At 43.2% G+C, this 18,114-nt stretch overlaps 1 protein-coding gene across 1 annotated transcript in view; it reads left to right on the top strand.

Moving 5' to 3' along the window:
- The window catches only part of LOC124777888 (cubilin-like), a 1,273,816-nt gene extending 1,259,340 nt beyond the window's left edge, over window positions 1-14,476 (top strand). The window contains exon 16 of the mRNA XM_047253433.1: window positions 14,416-14,476. The gene's annotated coding sequence lies outside the window, so the exon portion shown is untranslated. The remainder of the gene's footprint in view (window positions 1-14,415) is intronic.
- Window positions 14,477-18,114: the final 3,638 nt, after the last annotated feature.

Raw genomic sequence — 18,114 nt, 5'->3', positions numbered from 1 at the left:
CGGCTTCATCCATTGAGATCTTGATGCTTTGCACTGAGAAAATCACAGTCTAACAAACATTGTCAAGTTATAGTATCTCATGCTGTGATTATAATCGCCTGAGTGAGAATTTCTGGAACTGTGCAGCATCAGTTCGAAATTACTTGTTCCCTATTAACCTCCGAGGTTCCTTCATTTCAAAATGATATCTCTCTGTACATTTTGCACACGTTCCAGGCATTTTTGCAGAAGACGTATGTTTCAAAAACGGGGAAAAAAAGTGATAAATTAATCGAATCAAGGGACTGTTGTAAATATTCCACATATTATGTAAACTCAAAGTGAATCCTGAGCTTTCACTAAATGTGTTTCGACTGTCTCCTTGTCGAATATCTAGTTTTTGTCTTTTGAAAAGTTAAGAGCACCATTGTAGATAGAAGGATAGCAGAGTCATTCCGGGTTATAACTAGCAAATGAAGAATGAGTATGCTCTAGAATGCACGAACGTATCCGGGTGAGATACCGTCTTCCGCTGTGTTCGGCATTGTTTCCATCCTCAACGACAAGAGCAACAACATAAAAAAGAGGTCTGTAGGCTTGCGTCGTACAGGCACCTATGGGAGCAATAACGTTAACGAGAAGTAATGGATCTTAGTACTATTTTTCAGTTACACAGACATGTAGGTATCTATCCCACCAAAATTTCAAATATGCTACTTCTTCCTGAAACTATATAGTTCGGAATTTGTCCTGTAGTGTACTCTACCATGCGTCAGCCTTCTTGATCTGTTCTCAACGTTCTTATTATTGATTTTAATATACCTCTCCGACATTACTTCAGAGTGGTTGCTTTCTTCCTGTCACGGGGAACGACTACTGTTTCGTTGTTAGTTCTCATTCAGTTTGAATATTCAGTTCTCTGATGAAACCTAGATCAAATACGTATTCCCCTACTCGCTACCTGGGAAAAAGTCTGGTGGGGGTCTTGAAGAGTCAATTGTCCACAGACAACAAATGCACTCGTAAAGTTAAACAAGGGATTGGATTTAATAAACGTGTGTTCCAGAATAAGAGAAATTTCCTTAGAAGTAAATCTGAATAGGGAGAGGGAAGGAAGACATTTACTTAACATTCTGTTCTCAGAGCTCCACCCTGCTGGGGGTGAGGGCTCGAGAAATGTTGGGAAAGCTAGAAATGACAGAAAATGGAATGTGGAGGACTGTCACCGGAGCCAGTCAGTTCCATAAAAAAATGACGTCTAGAAAGAAACAATCAAAAAATTCAACTCGTCTCGGATACAGAAAAAGATTGAGATAAAACTTGCAGGAGGTATACTGATGGATGACAAATGAATGATCAACATTTATGAATGCACAGTGAACATCTAGGAAACAACTATTCGTAGCACTGAAGCTGAAACCAGCATACAAGAAGAACTTTGACGTAGTATTAAGCGGAGGACAACATTTAGGCTTCAAATAAGATGGTGATATATATCTTGTATAACTAGATCAGTGTCCCCCACATTTCATTCCATCTTTAAATATGCAACATGCACTGCACAACAAAATTAAATAGTCACTTTTTTTTGAAACCTCGTCATTTTCTCCATTTGCGAAGCAGAAGTTAGAAATTTGGTTCGAAACTGCCAAAAATATTCCTCTGTAACGATGCATACAGATGGCACTCTGTGACGTCAGCGTCAGGCTCAGGGAGCAAGCTGTCGACACGTGCAAAGAAAGGGTCAGGCCTGATAAGTGCATCACATTTCACGTCAATTCTGGCCAACGCCACTACGGACGTGAAACACCAGGACAAGGTCATCATACGCCCTCCCCCTCCACCTCTTGTCCACATCTAACCTCCTTCTCCTGACACCTCTGAAACGGAGGTAAGAACTACGAAGGCCAGCGTAGAAATGAGGCGGTTTTCATATGGGCAGTCGAGGATAATATTTTGAACACACTGCTGCTCAGAATCGTCACAAAAAGGTGACAGGATGTAATAAAAGGCGTGAATGAAATCACTCCTTCTCTTGGGGCGTTAATTTTCACTCTTTTTATGGCCAAATACGATAGTTTGCAGCGCAGTGTGCAAGAGGACGATGTTATTGACAACCTTTGACACTGCTGACAAACCCCGGACGATTAGCTCTTCCCTAAGGCCATAGTTGGGCTGTAACCCCATTTAGTGCGCTCTCACCGTTTTGGTGTAAAGTATATCCACAACGCCGGCCGAAATGGCCTAGCGGTTCTAGGCGCTTCAGTCTGGAACCGCGCGACCGCTGCGGTCGCAGGTTCGAACCCTGCCTCGGGCATGGCTGTGTGTGATGTCCTTAGGTTAGTTAGGTTTAAGTAGTTCTAAGTTCTAGGTGACTGATGACCTCCGCTGTTAAGTCCCATAGTGCTCAGAGCCATTTGAACCATTTTATATCCACAACTTTTGTTCTGGTGTACACAGTGGAACCACGAGGGACCGTTTAAAACCATTCGACGAAGTTTGAACGTGATCCGAAGCACAAAAAAGTGTTTATACTTTTTCACCCATCTATTTTCGCATCCTCTTGTGACGCGTACATGATGGCGGATGGGGGCGGGGAAGGGTGCGACATTGACATGCGCGCGAATAAAACGGCAATGGGTCCGTTTAAGTCCGTCCCACCATCTCTCCCCGAGGTCAGCAACGTCTTCGCAGGCCATCCACACACATTTGTTGGGCACTTGTCTTGTAGAGAGACTCTCCTCCACGGATCCCTAATGGGTGGGGTGAAGGGCAGTCCGCTCTACACCAGCTCCTGCTGGCCGCTTGTGACATTCGGAGGGTCACATCGCACAAACGTAAAGAGATGTTTTTTTCCCGGGGCAGAGGTGTTTCAGTAAGTTTTTATGTCTGTTTTAGGTGTACTTGAGACTGAAACAAGCACTAGCAAACATGTTGTTGCAAAGCTATAGCCCCGCAGACATGTACTCCGAGAACAACGAACGGTCAGTGATTTTCTGATATGGTGATCAAAAGGCCTTATGGTATATTGAACGCCATTTTATAGCTGTTGAAGCTGTTTTTCGTGAGCGAAAATACATAAGTTAGTTGTGAGTCAATGCGCAGTCACGAGTTCGACGAATAATTTTTGCAGCTTCAGTGCCTTAAGAAGTTGTATTTAACTGTTTCCCGCTCGGGAAACACTTCACACCTTCCCACAGAAAGGCATCCATAGGCTTTCACTCAGGAGATCATTGTCAAGACTGTGGATCACCCTTGTAAAACTACACAGTGTGAAAAATAAACTCGTCGTGCATAACATTAATCTCTTTGGTCTTCATACGAAGTAATGTCTCCATGAGCCTAGAAAAAAGCTCCCAATCGCTTTGGTGTCTCAGGATTCTGGACGTCGTCGTCATCCAAAGACAACGCCTCGTCAACATAGCTATCCCTCCCTGTCTCTTGACATCTCTAACTACGTAAGTTCATTCCACTGATTAAACTTCGCGGTGTGGGTATTCTGCAGTTGTCTCCTGATTATTTTTCAGGATTTACTCTTCGGAGGCGTTGCTTTATGAAATCACAGTACTGAGTTAATTGGGATACACTCCTTGAAATAAAGGTAGCTGGAATAAAATACAAGGGGCGGAATATTAGCTGCAATTTGTAAATGTTAGCTGAAATTTGTGTATAGACCAAGCAACAGTGTAAAGGGTTGATGATATGGTAATTCGGTCACGTCAGTTCCAAGGAATTTATAATACCTTCAAAGGAGGTAGTAAGATGAATATCAACAAAGGATAACAATGGCAATGAAATGTTGTGGAATTAAACAATACGCTTCAGAGGAAAATAAATTGGAAAATGAGATACGAACTAAATTTCCATATTAATGAATGATGCGCGAGGGAGAACATTTGCATGTTCTTTCTGAAGCGATTTCGAAGAATGGTGAAAGTTCGGGGAAGCAGTAGGATGTTCTGCGGATGTTTTTATTGTGTAGGTAAGGGCTTCTTGCTTGTCGTGACGGAAATGAGCCGCTGGATACCCATGGGAGAGAGGTAACAAACTGGTCAAGAAACTGTACTCGTATCCGGGAGGAACGCAGTTCAAAACGCCGCCTCGCCTTTCAGATACAGGTCTCCACTAGTGTCCCAAAATGGTAAGGGGCGGTTGCTCTGGAAAGGACACAGCGTCATATCGACATCACCTGTATTCAGTGCCATCTCATCTGTATGGTCAGATGTTGTTGATATGTGCTACAGCATGCAGTGTGAGTAATTACCATGTGATGATAATGAATCACTTGAAAATATGTACAGAGACGAAATTTGTAATAGTATCTAAAACGAAACCAAAGAACACATCAGTAGCGAAAGTGTTACCTTTTAGACAGTCCTACATGACCGTGTCTCTCAAAAATAGCAAAATCAATTAATGACTTTGCAATGAGCGGGACGTTACATCATACAATCAATTCTTTCTTCTTCTAGACAACCAGAGTTTGCCTTTTTCTGAGGAATTAACTTAGTGACGTTACCATCCTTGCCTTCAGAAATGGCCATTCCTCTCCACAATGAACTAACTCTTGTTTCCCATGAAGCGTATTTAGGAGAAATCACAACCCTCGATTCTATAACAAGGTCATCTAAGTTGAACGCTATTTAAAACTTCTGTAAATGCTTTGAAAAGTGCGATAGATGCTAGTGCAGGCACTCACCCAATGTGACCGAAAAGCACACGTCGCACTAGGAGGATGTTAAACACTGTCTCCTCCATTCAGAGGTTTTGCTATGGCCCATGTCACAAGAAACCAGAGGTTATATGTAAATTTCATAGAGCAATAAATAAAAGAAATAAACGGAAAAGTAACATGATTAACGCGAGATGTTGTTGTTGTCAGAAGATGTTGTTTGATGCAACTATGCAGGTTAGTCTATGCTCTGCAAATCTCTTCATCTCTGCTTATTGCAACCTAACCCATCTGAACCTGCTTACTGTGTTCTTGCCTTGGCCTCTCTACCAACCACAAATACTTCCCTATAATAACAAGGTTCTTTGATGCTTCAAGATGCATCCTATCCATCAGTCCCTTCTTTTAGTCGGGTTGTGCCATACATTTTCTTTCCCAGTCTGATTCAGTACCTGCACATTAATTACTCGATCTGTTCATCTAACATTCAGTATTCTTCTGTAGCACTTCATTTTGAAAGGTTTTCTTCTCTTCTTGTTTGAACTGCTTATCGTCTACGTTTCACTTACGTACAAAGCTACACTACAGACCAATACCTTCGAAAATGGGTTCCTAATAATTTCATCTATAGCTGGTGTTACATATTTCTTTTTTTCACTAATGCTTCTCTTGCTATAGTCAATCTGTATTCTATATCCACTCTACTTCGACCATAATCAGTTACACGACGGAAGAAAAGATTGCATCACCAAAAAATAGAGTAATGAAATTTGAGGAATACATTTGTCTGGGTAACGTATTTAAGTGATTAACATTGTAAGATCACAGGTTAACGTAAGCGCGAGATATGCCACTGCTAATGTGAAGTGGTGGTACATTAATAAACCGTGTAACCCCCAGAATGTTGAATACAAGCGTGCAAACGTGCATGCATTGTGTTGTACATATGACGGTTTGTAGTTTGTGGGATGGAGTTCCATGCCTGGTGCACTTGGTCAGTCAACACAGGGACGGTTAATGTTGGTTGTGGATGACGCTGGAGTTGTCGTCCGATGATGTCTCGTGTGTGCTCGATTGGAGACAGATCTAGCGATCGAGCAGACCAAGGCAACATTTCCACGTTCTGTAAAGCATGTTGGGTTACAACAACGGTACGTGGGCGAACGTTATCATGTTAGAAAACATTCACTGGAATGCTATTCGAGAATGGCAGCACAACAGGTCGAATCGCCAGATTGACGTACAAATTTGCTGTTATAGTGCGTGGAATAACCACGAGAGTGCTCCTGCTGTCATACGAAATTTGAACCCTAACCATAACTTCAGGTGTTGATCCACTGAGTCTAGGCTGCAGACGGGTTGGTTGCAGGCACTCTTTTGGCCTCCTTCTAATCAGCACACGGCCATCACTGGCACTGAGGCAGAACCACCTATCATCAGAAAACGCAACAAACATCCACCTTGCTCTCCAATGAGCTCTCGTTTGGCACCATTGAAGCTGCAAATGGTGGCAGTTTGGGATCAGCAGAACGCAAGCTACAGGGCGTCTGGCTCGGAGATGTCTTTGATGTAAACAATTTGTAGCATCTCATTGTGTCACTACGCTGTCAACTGCTGGTGGCATTGCTGCTCATGATGCAGTATGATGGTCCATAGCCATACGTCAAACACGGTTGTCTTCCCCCTCGATAATGGCATATGGCCGTCCGGAGTCCGGTCTTCTTGCAACTGTAAATTCTCATGATCACCACCGCTAGGAGTCATGTACAGTGGCTCCATTCCTCCCAAGTCATTCTGCAACATCGCCGAAGGACCATCCAGTTTCCCGTAGCCCTGTTATGCAACCTTGTTCAAACTCAGTGAGGTGTTGATAATGGCGTGTTTGTCGCCTTAAAGGTATTCTTAACTAACGTCAGCTTACCATGTCCACTCTGAAGGGTAACTGACGCTCACGACCATTGCAGCTTGTATTTAAAGAAAAACTAATTTGCATCCTCGTAGCGCCACTCTTATGCAACTGGCGCCAAATCTGAATAATCATCTTTCAGATGTAGAGACACGGCTACAAACTTTCGTTTACGTCTCACAACTAATTCTTCGTGTCACCTTTTGTTTCCGTCGGTATATTTTGGTGTCCAAATAGCAAAATCATATATTACTTTTAGTGTCCATTTTGTACTCTAATTCCCTCAGCATCGCCAGATTTAATTCGATTACATTCCATTCCGTTTAACTGCAATGTTACTTTAAATCCGTCTTGATTGCAAATTTTTTATTATTCATATAACCGGTTTCGGTTCATTCAGAACCATCTTCAGATCTGTAAAAATAATTATACTAATTTACTATTTCACGAAAGCAAATCTTTTTCATCCTATCTAATCAACATCAAATGTACCAGAACGTACCTGATATTTAAGTTACAGGAGTAACCCGTCCAATTCAGCAACTTTCACATGCTACGCCACATAAAATTGATTGGCAGAGTGCACGACATCTATATTAATTATAACACTATTACCGACAGGTGGCGTCTGGTACATTTGTTACATTCCATTTGCACATACTATATTCAGTACCTGTCGGTAATAGTGTTATAATTAATATAAATGACGTGCACTCTGCCAACCAATTTTATGTGACGTAGCATGTGAAAGTTGCTGAATTGGACGGGTTACTCCTGTAACTTAAATATCAGTAGAATATAGTATGTGCAAATGGAATGTAACAAATGTACCAGACGCCACCTGTCGGTAATAGTGTTATAATTAGTATAGATGACGTGCACTCTGCCAACCAATTTTATGTGACGTAGCATGTGAAAGTTGCTGAATTGGACGGGTTACTCCTGTAACTTAAATATCAGGTACGTTCTGGTACATTTGATGTTGATTAGATAGGATGAAAAAGATTTGCTTTCGTGAAATAGTAAATTAGTATAATTATTTTTACAGATCTGAAGATGGTTCTGAATGAACCGAAACCGGTCATATGAATAATAAAAAATTTGTAATCAAGACGGATTTAAAGTAACATTATAGAATCACTGATTGCTGTTATCCCATAAGACATTATGTCTGTTTTTGCAAACCGTTTAACTGCTCTTTAAGTCATTTGCTGTCTTTGAACAATGCGATCGGCAGACCTCACAGTTTTTATTTCTTATCACAGAATTTCAATTACTTATGTAAATTTCTCTTTGATTTCCTTTACTTCTTAACTACTCCGTCTTCAGGCCACAAGTGGATCATCGGGGCCATCCGACCGCCGTGTCATTCTCAGAGGATGTGGATAGGAGGGGCGTGTGGTCAGCACACCGCTCTCCCAGTCGTTATGATGGTTTTATTTGACCGGAGCCGCTACTACTCGGTCGAGTAGCTCCTCAATTGACATCACGAGGCTGAGTGCACCCCGAAAAATGGCAACAGCGCATGGCGGCCTGGATGGTCACCTATCCAAGTGCCGGCCACAGCACTTAACTTCGGTGATCTGACGGGAACCGGTATATCCACTGCGGCAAGGCCGTTGCCTAAGAAGTCTCTTACGCCTACAAAAAACACATAATTGTTCAAAATTCACATGTGGTATAGATCTTTAGAGAAAGGATGTCAAAAATGTGACCTCAGTTATAATCAGGACTCTAATTACCGTTTTACTTGAAACAGGCGAAATTTTCTCACTGATCTTGTAGCCACAATGTTTTGTGCAGCATTATGTGGCAACAGTCGGAGCCGAAAACCCCGTCAGTCATTGGTGTACTGCTGGCAGAGGAGCAGCTGCCAACGGCTTTAAATCGATCTTTTTGTCGAGTGCATTGTAAATTGTATGAATATATACCTCGGTCAAAATAACAGAGTGTCTAACAGTCGAGTAGGGGAGGGGGCCCTGTTGTTGGTTCACATTTATCTGCGCAACCGAATAAACTGTCCAGTGACATTAAGTGAGGAACAGCCAAAAGCCTGAACAACCAACTTTAAAAACGCAGACCACTTCGAGATGTACAGGAAGAGTCAATGAAGTTCTGGAAGCTACCGACAAGGATGTGGAGCCATTCTGGATCCAGTGCTGCGCCAAGCTGCACGAGGCTTCTCGGTGGAGGATCCATGGCGCAAATAGCCCGTTCGAGTGGTCCCACAGACTCTCGATTGGATTTTTTAGACGTTTGCATTCCCTTTCACCTGCTTCATTTGCTACATTTATATATTATGTCTTTTCATTAACTAAATTCAATATGTTCTGTGAATCCGAGTATTTCTACTAGGTCTTGTCTTTTTATCTATTTGATCCTCTGCAGCCTTCACTATTTCATCACTCAAAGCTATCCATTCTTGTTGTGCTGTACTCCTTTCCCTAGTTATAGTCAATCGTTACATAATGCTCCCTATGAAACTCGCAAAGAACCTTTATTTCTTTCAACTTATCTGGGTCCCATCTTTTTAACTTCTTACCTTTTTGCAATTTCTTCAGTTTTAATCAACTGTTCATAGTCAATAAATTGTGGTCATACTCTACATATGCCGCTGAAAAATCCACATTTCTGGAGCTCCTGTCTTCTTCTCGACTGAACTGTTTGTCCACCACATTTCACTTCGCATCACGCGCTAACATATAGCATATTACCCTTGATGTTCCACTGTTAGTGGAAAAACAGACTTAATGGATGGCATCGATCAAAATTCACTCATTCCAAAAAGTTTCGCAACTGGCTTGATAAAAAATAGATAAACGCTAAGGCGGTTGTTTTAATGCTTCAGATGTTCCACGCAGTCGCCCGTCATTTTAGCGCAACACACAGAACGTTCAGAAAACCACGTGAAACTGTCAGAGAACTATTTTTGGAATGTCATTCAAATCGCGCGGCACATTGTCTTGGATGTCGGTTACGTCATCAAATCTTTTGACCCTTCATTTTAATTTCTGCACTTTGTAGTTCTGAGGTAGGTTCGTAAAAATAGCATCAAGTCTCGTCACCCCTGATTATTTTTTCAAGTCAAGCTGCGGCAGGCGCCATGCGCCTTTGTTTTTATTAATGAGTCAAGGCGTGCGAAACAAACTTTGTAAATACGTTTCTCTTCTTCAAAACATTCTGTAGAGTGTCTTGAATATTTGATTTACGGGTGTTGCTTCATTGTGATTTGTGACAGAACAACGTTGACTCACCGCGACCACACGTCCACTGCTTAACACTCTCTGCTTACAGATGACTGGTCGAATGCACATCTGTTATTTACGTTCGTGAGTTCAAGCTGTCATCATAGTTACTGCGCTGACGCCACTTATAATAAAATCAGTCACTCAACTGCACTTCATTGGTGAATGTTAAGTTACAATGTAACTGACACCATCAGCTGTGATAGCGCTCGTCTTCATCCATGTCAAATAGGCATTCCGATAGTTGCATCTTTAACAACCGTCATGCACCCTGGAAACAGGAGTTAAGAAATATGCTAACGGAATTTTTGCGACGCAGTTCCCTAATACGTGTTAATTCAGAAATGGTTCGTGGACGAAGAATGTCGACGTAGTAGTCTATATGAATTCAAGTTTAACGACAACTACTAACTTCACTGTATTGGTCGTCTTCTAGTCGAAATTATAATCTTAACTCATTGTAGTCCGGCATGTACAAGCAGCAATCAAATTAAAATGAGACAAATGGGGAAAATTAAGTAAACTATTTGTTGTTTCAAAATTAATCAACGTAATTGTTAATACATTTATCCCACTGCGAGACAAGACGGTCAGTGTCGTCATGCAAAAAATTTTTGCGTTGTCTATGGAACAGTGATTGTATACAGGCGTGCACCGTTTCGTCGAAGAAAATCAACGGCCACGAACATCTTTCTCCATGCCTCCAAAAATATGGAAATCGCGTGGGGAGTGATTGCGATTCTGTAAGAGCTTCTCAGCGAAACTTCTGCAGTGTAGTCGAAACAACCTTGGCGAATCGTGGGCCTGAAGAACGACATTCGTGTCCGTCGATTTGCTTCGGACGAAGAGGTGCACATCTGTGTACAGTCATGGTTCCCCAGGCAATCGCAAACATTGTTCCTTGAGGGCATTGACGTTCTTGTCTCACGGTGGGATTTGAGCGTTGTTAGGGACGTATACTCCTAACCCGTCTGACGTCTGCAAACATTGGAGTTACTTTTTCTTGCTGCTAGTAAGGCCATTCGAATTGAGGTTGGTTCTTTTCAAGCAACACAACAATACGTTTTGCAGCTTGTGCGTATATGCTGCGAACACACACGCTAATCCGCACGGCAGTGTTTCGTCCATTGGATTGGCCGTGGTACGAACAGAATGACCTCCAGCGCTTTAATTATGCAGTTCTGGAAATATATTTATCAGGTCTTTTTTGTCCCTACTACTCTTAGTACCCGCCATTTTCTTGTTATTAGAAATCGTCCTGTATTGAGAATTTCATGGAGCCAAATAAAATGCCCAAGGGACAACACGCCTTACAGTACTTCTTGGTAAAATTGCTCCTATGGAAACAAGCTCGTCAGAACAACATAAGCCTAATATGATAAAGTAATAAGGAATTATGAAGATGTAGTAGGGTAATTTTTACCTTGGTTGGGTCCATATTAAGGGGTCTGGGGAACAGTTGAATTTACCGTTTTTAATGTTGGAAATGAACTAGTGATAACTGTCTACTTCTAACAATACAGTATCAAAGAAATTAGAAAATATTACAGGGTAATTCTGTGGGTTTTTAGGTTCAAATAAAATATCATTGGGGGCAGCTGACATTACAGTTCTTCCTTATGAATCTTTTTCAACGGAAAGGAAGATGTCGGAACTGTCTAATAATAATTTTGTGTGATTTTAATGAAACGTTAAGGTATGCAGGGTAATTCTATGTACGTTTAAGTTCAAATAAAGTGCCTTGGGGGGATCTCAACATGTCTGTCCTTACCGATGATATTACTCCTATGGAAACGTACTAGTCAGATCTCTCTGGGTCTAGCTTTGACTAAACAGTAAGGTGTCATGCGGTAATTGAATGTTTATTTAGGTTGAAATAAAGTGCCGTGGGAAACACCGGACGTTTCTGCTCTTCCAGGTGAAATTCCTCGTACAGTAACGAACTCGTACAGTAACGAATTTTGTGCCAGACTGGGATTCGAAACCAGGTCTCCTGCTTATTGGGCATATGTGCTGACAACTACGCCATCTGGACACAGATGTCACCGCAACCTTATGGAATACCCTAGCACGTATCCTATCAGACCCAAATTCTCAGCCTATACCACAGACTTCTGATGCAGTGCCCCTACACACGTCCGAACGAACAGAAACCGCATATATAATTAACGTGATGACAGCCAAAAATCCTTTCACTGCAGATGCTCTCCAAGCTCCAACTATTACGGAAATCGGCGAAATGTTGCGAGTAACGGGGCTAATGACGAGGGCCACTAATATCAGTAGTGTGTGCTATAAATTGACAGTCTGTGTCTGACAGGAGGCGTACAAGGAAGTCTTCGCAGTTGCCCTGACCACTGTGTCTGGATGGTGTAATGGCCAGTGCATCTGCCAAGTAAGTCGAGACTTGTGTTCGAATCTCAGTCTGGCACAAATTTTCAACTTACCCATTGACATAAATCAGTACCCATTGACAGCTAACCTCTTTAATTGCGTTGTGCCTTGATCAAAATGGTGCCCGTTCTGTTGGACATGTGTGAAAGAACAGACACCATATATCCAATATGATACACTTTTAAGGAAATGTTAGGAAGCGATAGGGTAACTCTGTGCACGTTTTGGCCTACATAAAGTTCTGTGAGTCACACTTAACGTTATAGTGTTTCTTGATGAAATTACTCCTATGGAGACGAACTGATCGGAATAGCCTATTTATAACTTCGAATGGTTATAACGAAATGTTAAGGTACGGCAACGTGTGTTTTTAAGTCCAAAGAAAGTGCCCTGGGGACACCCAAAGATACAGTTGTTTCTTGGTGCAATTCCTCCAACGGAAACGAACTAATGAGAACTGCCTGAACTTTTAAGGAAATGTTAAGGTGCGACAGGTTGATTCTGTGCACATTTACACTACTGGCCATTAAAATTGCTACACGACGAAGATGACATGCTACAGACGCGAAATTTAACCGACAGGAAGAAGATGCTGTGATATGCAAATGATTAGCTTTTCAGAGGATTCACACAAGTTTGACACCTACAACGTGTTGACATGAGGAAAGTTTCCAACCGATTTCTCATACACAAACAGCAGTTGACCGCTTTGCCTGGTGAAACGTTGTTGTGATGCCTCGTGTAAGGAGGAGAAATGCGTACCATCACGTTTCCGACTTTGATAAAGGTCGGATTGTAGCCTATCGCGATTGCGGTTTATCGTATCGCGACATGGCTGCTCGCGTTGGTCGAGATCCAATGACTGTTAGCAGAATATGGAATCGGTGGGTTCAGGAGGGTAATACGGAACGCCGTGCTGGATTCCAACGGCCTCGTATCACTAGCAGTCGAGATGACAGGCATCTTATCCGCATGGCTGTAACGGATCGTGCAGCCACGTCTCGATCCTGAGTCAAAGGATGGGGACGTTTGCAAGGCAACAACCATCTTCACGAACAGTTCGACGACGTTTGCAGAAGAATGGACTATCAGCACGGAGACCGTGGCTGCGGTTACCCTTGACGCTGCATCACAGACAGGAGCGCCTGTGACGGTGTACTCAACGACGAACCTGGGTGCACGAATGGCAAAACGTCATTTTTTCGGATGAATCCAGGTTCTGTTTACAGCATCATGATGGTTGCATCCGTGTTTGGCAACATCGCGGTGAACGCACATTGGAAGCGTGTATTCGTCATCGTCATACTGGCGTATCACCCGGCGTAATGGTATGGCATGCCATTTGTTACATGTCTCGGTCACCTCTTGTTCGCATTGACGGCAATTTGAACAGTGGACTTTACATTTCAGATGTGTTACGACTCGTGGCTCTACCCCTCATTCGATCCCTGTGAAACCCTACACTCCAGCAGGATAATGCACGACCGCATGTTGCAGGTCCTGTACGGGCCTTTCTGGATACAGAAAATGTTCGACTGCTGCACTGGCCAGCACATTCTCCAGATCTCTCACCAATTGAAAACGTGTGGTCAATGGTGACCGAGCAACTGGCTCGTCACAATACGCCAATCAATACTCTTGATGAACTGTGGTATCGCATTGAAGCTGCACGGGCAGCTGTACCTGTACACGCCATCCAAGTCCCGTTTGACTCAATGCCCAGACGTATCAAGGCCGTTATTACGGTCAGAGGTAGTTGTTCTGGTTACTGATTTCCTAGGATCTATGCACCCAAATTGCGTGAAAATGTAATCACATGTCAATTATAGTATAATATATTTGTCCAATGAATACCCGTTTATCATATGCATTTCTTCTTGGTGTAGCAATTTTAATGGCCAGTAGTGTAGATCCAAGTAGAGTACGCTGGGACACACCGAACGTTATAGGCTACCTGTTGGAATACCCCATATGTAGACGAACTCGTGAGAACAGTCTAATTTCGCACGGTTACTACGAAATGTTAAAGCATGACGGAGTAATTGCATGTGCATCGGTCCAAATAAAGTACCCTGGGAACACCTAACGACAGTTCGTTCTTGGTGTAGTTCCTCCAACGGAAATAAACTAGTGATAGCTGTCTAATTGTAATTGTGGTATAGCCATAAGGAAATGAGAAGGTGCGGCGCTCGCGTTGACGCGGCGTTCTCGGCCGACAGGCGCGGTGGAGCGCCGCGTGGACGGCGTGGCGCTGGCGGGGGCGGCGGCGGCGGGGCTCGCACTGCTGCTGCTGGGCGGCTGCGTGCTGTGCCGGAGGCGGCGGCGCCGGAGGCGGCAGCGGAGGCTGCGCCGCGGCCGCGGGGGCATGGCGAGGGCGGCGGTGCGAGGGCCGCGCCCACCCGCCCCCGCGCCGGCCGCGCCGCCCCCGCGACATCTGCACCACCACGGCGTCGGGGGCGGTGGTGGCAGCGGCGGCGGAGGCGGCGGGCCGTCGAGCGGCGCGGCCAGCACGCGCTCCTCGGTGCACCAACACCAGCACCAGCACCAGCCGCACGTGTGCGACGAGCTGGGCGAGCGCTTCGCCAGCAGCGTGGACAGCGTCTGACACAGCCTGCCGCGGCTGCCGTCGGCGGCGCTGCTGCTGTGGCAGCTGGTGGCGCGCCGGCGCGCGCTGCGCTGGACCGGCTAGCGCCCCACCCCCACCCTAGTTCCGCTGCAGCTCCCCTCGCTACCGACTCGCCGGAGCCGACGCCGACACCGACGCCGCGTATTCCGTGTTACCGAGCCGTAAGATAAGGACGAGCTTTGTGGGACGGACGTGACCTCGGTCACTGTGACCCCCCAGAAGGGTCTCCGTTTCTGATACGGCTGCCGTACTGGGAAACGCGGCAGGAAGGGAATCCCGCCGAAAGCACTGGGCTGCGCAGATGAATGTTGCGACGCTACGCAGACACGCTAGGAGAACGAAGCGTCGCAGCAGCTGCAACTTTCTGTTCCCTTCGAAATGCCACACGTCTTCCCGACCTCTGTCAGTCTGCGGAGTTGTCTAAAACTGACCTCAGTTCCGTCACTATGAAAGTGTCTCTACTGTCGCTTTTGAGCAGAATAGAACCTCTTCTCTCCTCCTTGCGAATTTGAGTCTTTCTTTTACCTGTTTTATCTTTTCTCACTCTCAGCTAATAAGTAAAATTTCTGATGTTACTGTCAGAAGCCTCACCTCGATCTTAACTCGCCTTCTGCCTCACATTTCACTTCCCTTATGCGTAAGCTCAACTCGGCCGCATCGTCCTCCTTTCCACGTCTCTATGTTCTAACCACCCTTCGAGCCTATAACCGAGACAATTCCAACGCTTCGTTTAGTCTTAAATTTCCAGTCCTATTGATTTACTTTATATGCCAGCAAGCTTCACGTAAAAAAAGTTTCAGTAACCTTAAAACTGTAATAAACTGGTCCAATTTACTCCGATTTACATTCAGCTTGTAACTTACTGGAGTGAAATACAATTTGCCTTAAAACGGTCAATATATCCACGGTCATATACATTGAAATATTCCCCCGCCCCCTACCGTCACCTCACGCCCTTCGTGAGTATCGTTGAGAACACAGATACTTTCGCAACTGCAGTTGTACAGGCGATATTTCGGAGCAACTTTTCTAATCGTACTGCTGTGGTCACCTGATTCGTCTGGTGAAGGCTTTTTAGGAACAGATTTTATTTTTAAAACTCTGGCCAGTTACTTATCCCTGCAGAACTGTCAAGAATTATTTTAAGCTGTTGACACTACAAGACATTACAAGCTTTCCTATTTCTTGACTTCCTTTACTCACAAGAATGGGAAAAAAGAACGTTTATTTCCTTCTTAGCAATTCAACGGCTGGTCAGTGCTCAAAGACTGTTTTTTCTCTACTATCTCTGCTTGTTCTGGATGTCTGACTGTGTCTTTAAAGGCTTTAATTAGACACAATGAAATCAAAGCGTGTTCACATCGCTTAATCTGTAATTTTCCTAACATCCATCAAAAGATTTTAATCGTCTGTCGTTCAGTGGCGACGATTTGATAGTTTCTTAGTGTAAGAAACTTAAGCGAGCTATAATATGAACTCAGAACAGCAATATATTAGCGCATTTACATCATACAGTATCGGCCAGATGATCTTCTTTCTCTCTCCAAAGAATTTGTGTAATTCTACTAACCTTCTTCCGAATGTCATGGCCTTCCATACTGTCACCTTCTGCTGCTAAGCAGTAAATCTGGCTCCAAAAGATGTAAACCAGATATTCTCAGGGATAACTCGAAACAATTCAAATGCCTTCGTGACGCCCATCTCACTACCGTCTTTAAGCAATTAATGATTAAAGACACAAAAGTTATAGACCCGTCAGCATTCCTGGACTGGCATGTGAAGATATTTGTGCCGCAACATTCTTTTTAGTTTAAAGGTACATTATTTTCTTACAAGCTGTAGTAGCTTAGCATCTTTCTTGAATCTCACGAAAAAACTAATACAACAATTTGCGGCGTGTAACAGATACTGTTGTCATTCATTGCCTATCATTCTGACATTCCTGCTTAAGAATTTCCTTCGTAGCTGTTTGATATACTTGCTTGGAAGGAATAATTATTTGTCACTGCTCAATACTCAAAATGTCAGTTCATCTCTCTGGGTATAAAGCTTTTCTCTTCCTATTACAGCAGGATAGTGTGTCACTGATTTGTTACCTGTAGCACAGCCGCAGCTTATTTACGTAATTGTATGGCGCTGACTCGGCAGTGAAACAAATGTGTTCCTGATTCCATGAAATACGATGCAAAGTGAACCCGAGAACTCGCTCAACCTGTCTCTTATCAGAACACAGTAAATCACTTTTGTGCCAAGGCAAAATGCATATTATGAATTGTTATTTTCAGCATCTGCAAAGTGAATTTTTAAACGAACTGATAACAAGATGCATTTGATCTCACCAAGAGGAAGTATATGTGAAAAGTGTGCAATTTGTTCCATTTGTGGTGCTATGCAAGTCCGTAGACACTGTCACATACCAGAAGTGGGAGGGGAGTAGTTACAGTGGTCCTAGCTTTATTAAAGAGATGGGCAGGAGCCAGTAAGATTACTTTTAGAAGAAACTGTAGCAGAGTTACACTAACGTAATGCACATAGCAATGAGTGACACTGGGGTGCAGTCACGCGTTCTGCCAGTACAGAAGTCTTTTAACTGGGAAGCTAATGAATTGAAATATATATAAATATATATAATCATAGGCAACTGAATGGAAGAGTGTATGTTTAATGTTGAGTGTAAGGAGAAATTACTTTGTATAAATAAATTAAATTATTTGCTGAAGCACTTGAGTGTATGTGTGCAAATCTGAAGTAGTTTTATAAAACTGAGGAACCTACACATGTGCGTTACTACACTGTTGTGTCATGTGAGGTTGTGCGTATGTATGTGTGTTAAACTTGTTGTTTTATTGCATGTCACAGTTATGGCACTTTTGTGATTGGAACAGGGCTTTGAAGATGAGAAGCAGGTTGGCCGCCGGTGGCAAAAAATTTCTTTAATAATAGTTTCTTTTTACAGAAACGCCATGTTGCAAAATATTCAGGCTTATTCTTCATGGAATTTCTCTGTTTTTGGTATAACCATACTTTGGATGACACAACATTAGTACTTTAGATACCTCTATAAGCTTTAATGTTTGATTACAATTGACTCATTATGACTGAATATGGAACAACCATTCTCCTTTAATGTGGGAAATGATTATTTTGAGCCATTTCAGAATTAAATGTTTTGATTAATTACTAACAGTAATGCTTATACCAGCATAACATAATATTCAATAAGATGTCTATGGCACAACTGGCAAGTTATTTGCAACATATTTCTTTATTTTTGCGCTATGTCTGACAAGAA

This window comes from Schistocerca piceifrons, chromosome 2 (assembly GCF_021461385.2).
Source record: "Schistocerca piceifrons isolate TAMUIC-IGC-003096 chromosome 2, iqSchPice1.1, whole genome shotgun sequence".
Lineage (NCBI taxonomy): Eukaryota > Metazoa > Arthropoda > Insecta > Orthoptera > Acrididae > Schistocerca > Schistocerca piceifrons.
This window is presented reverse-complemented; position numbering and strand designations above follow the sequence as displayed.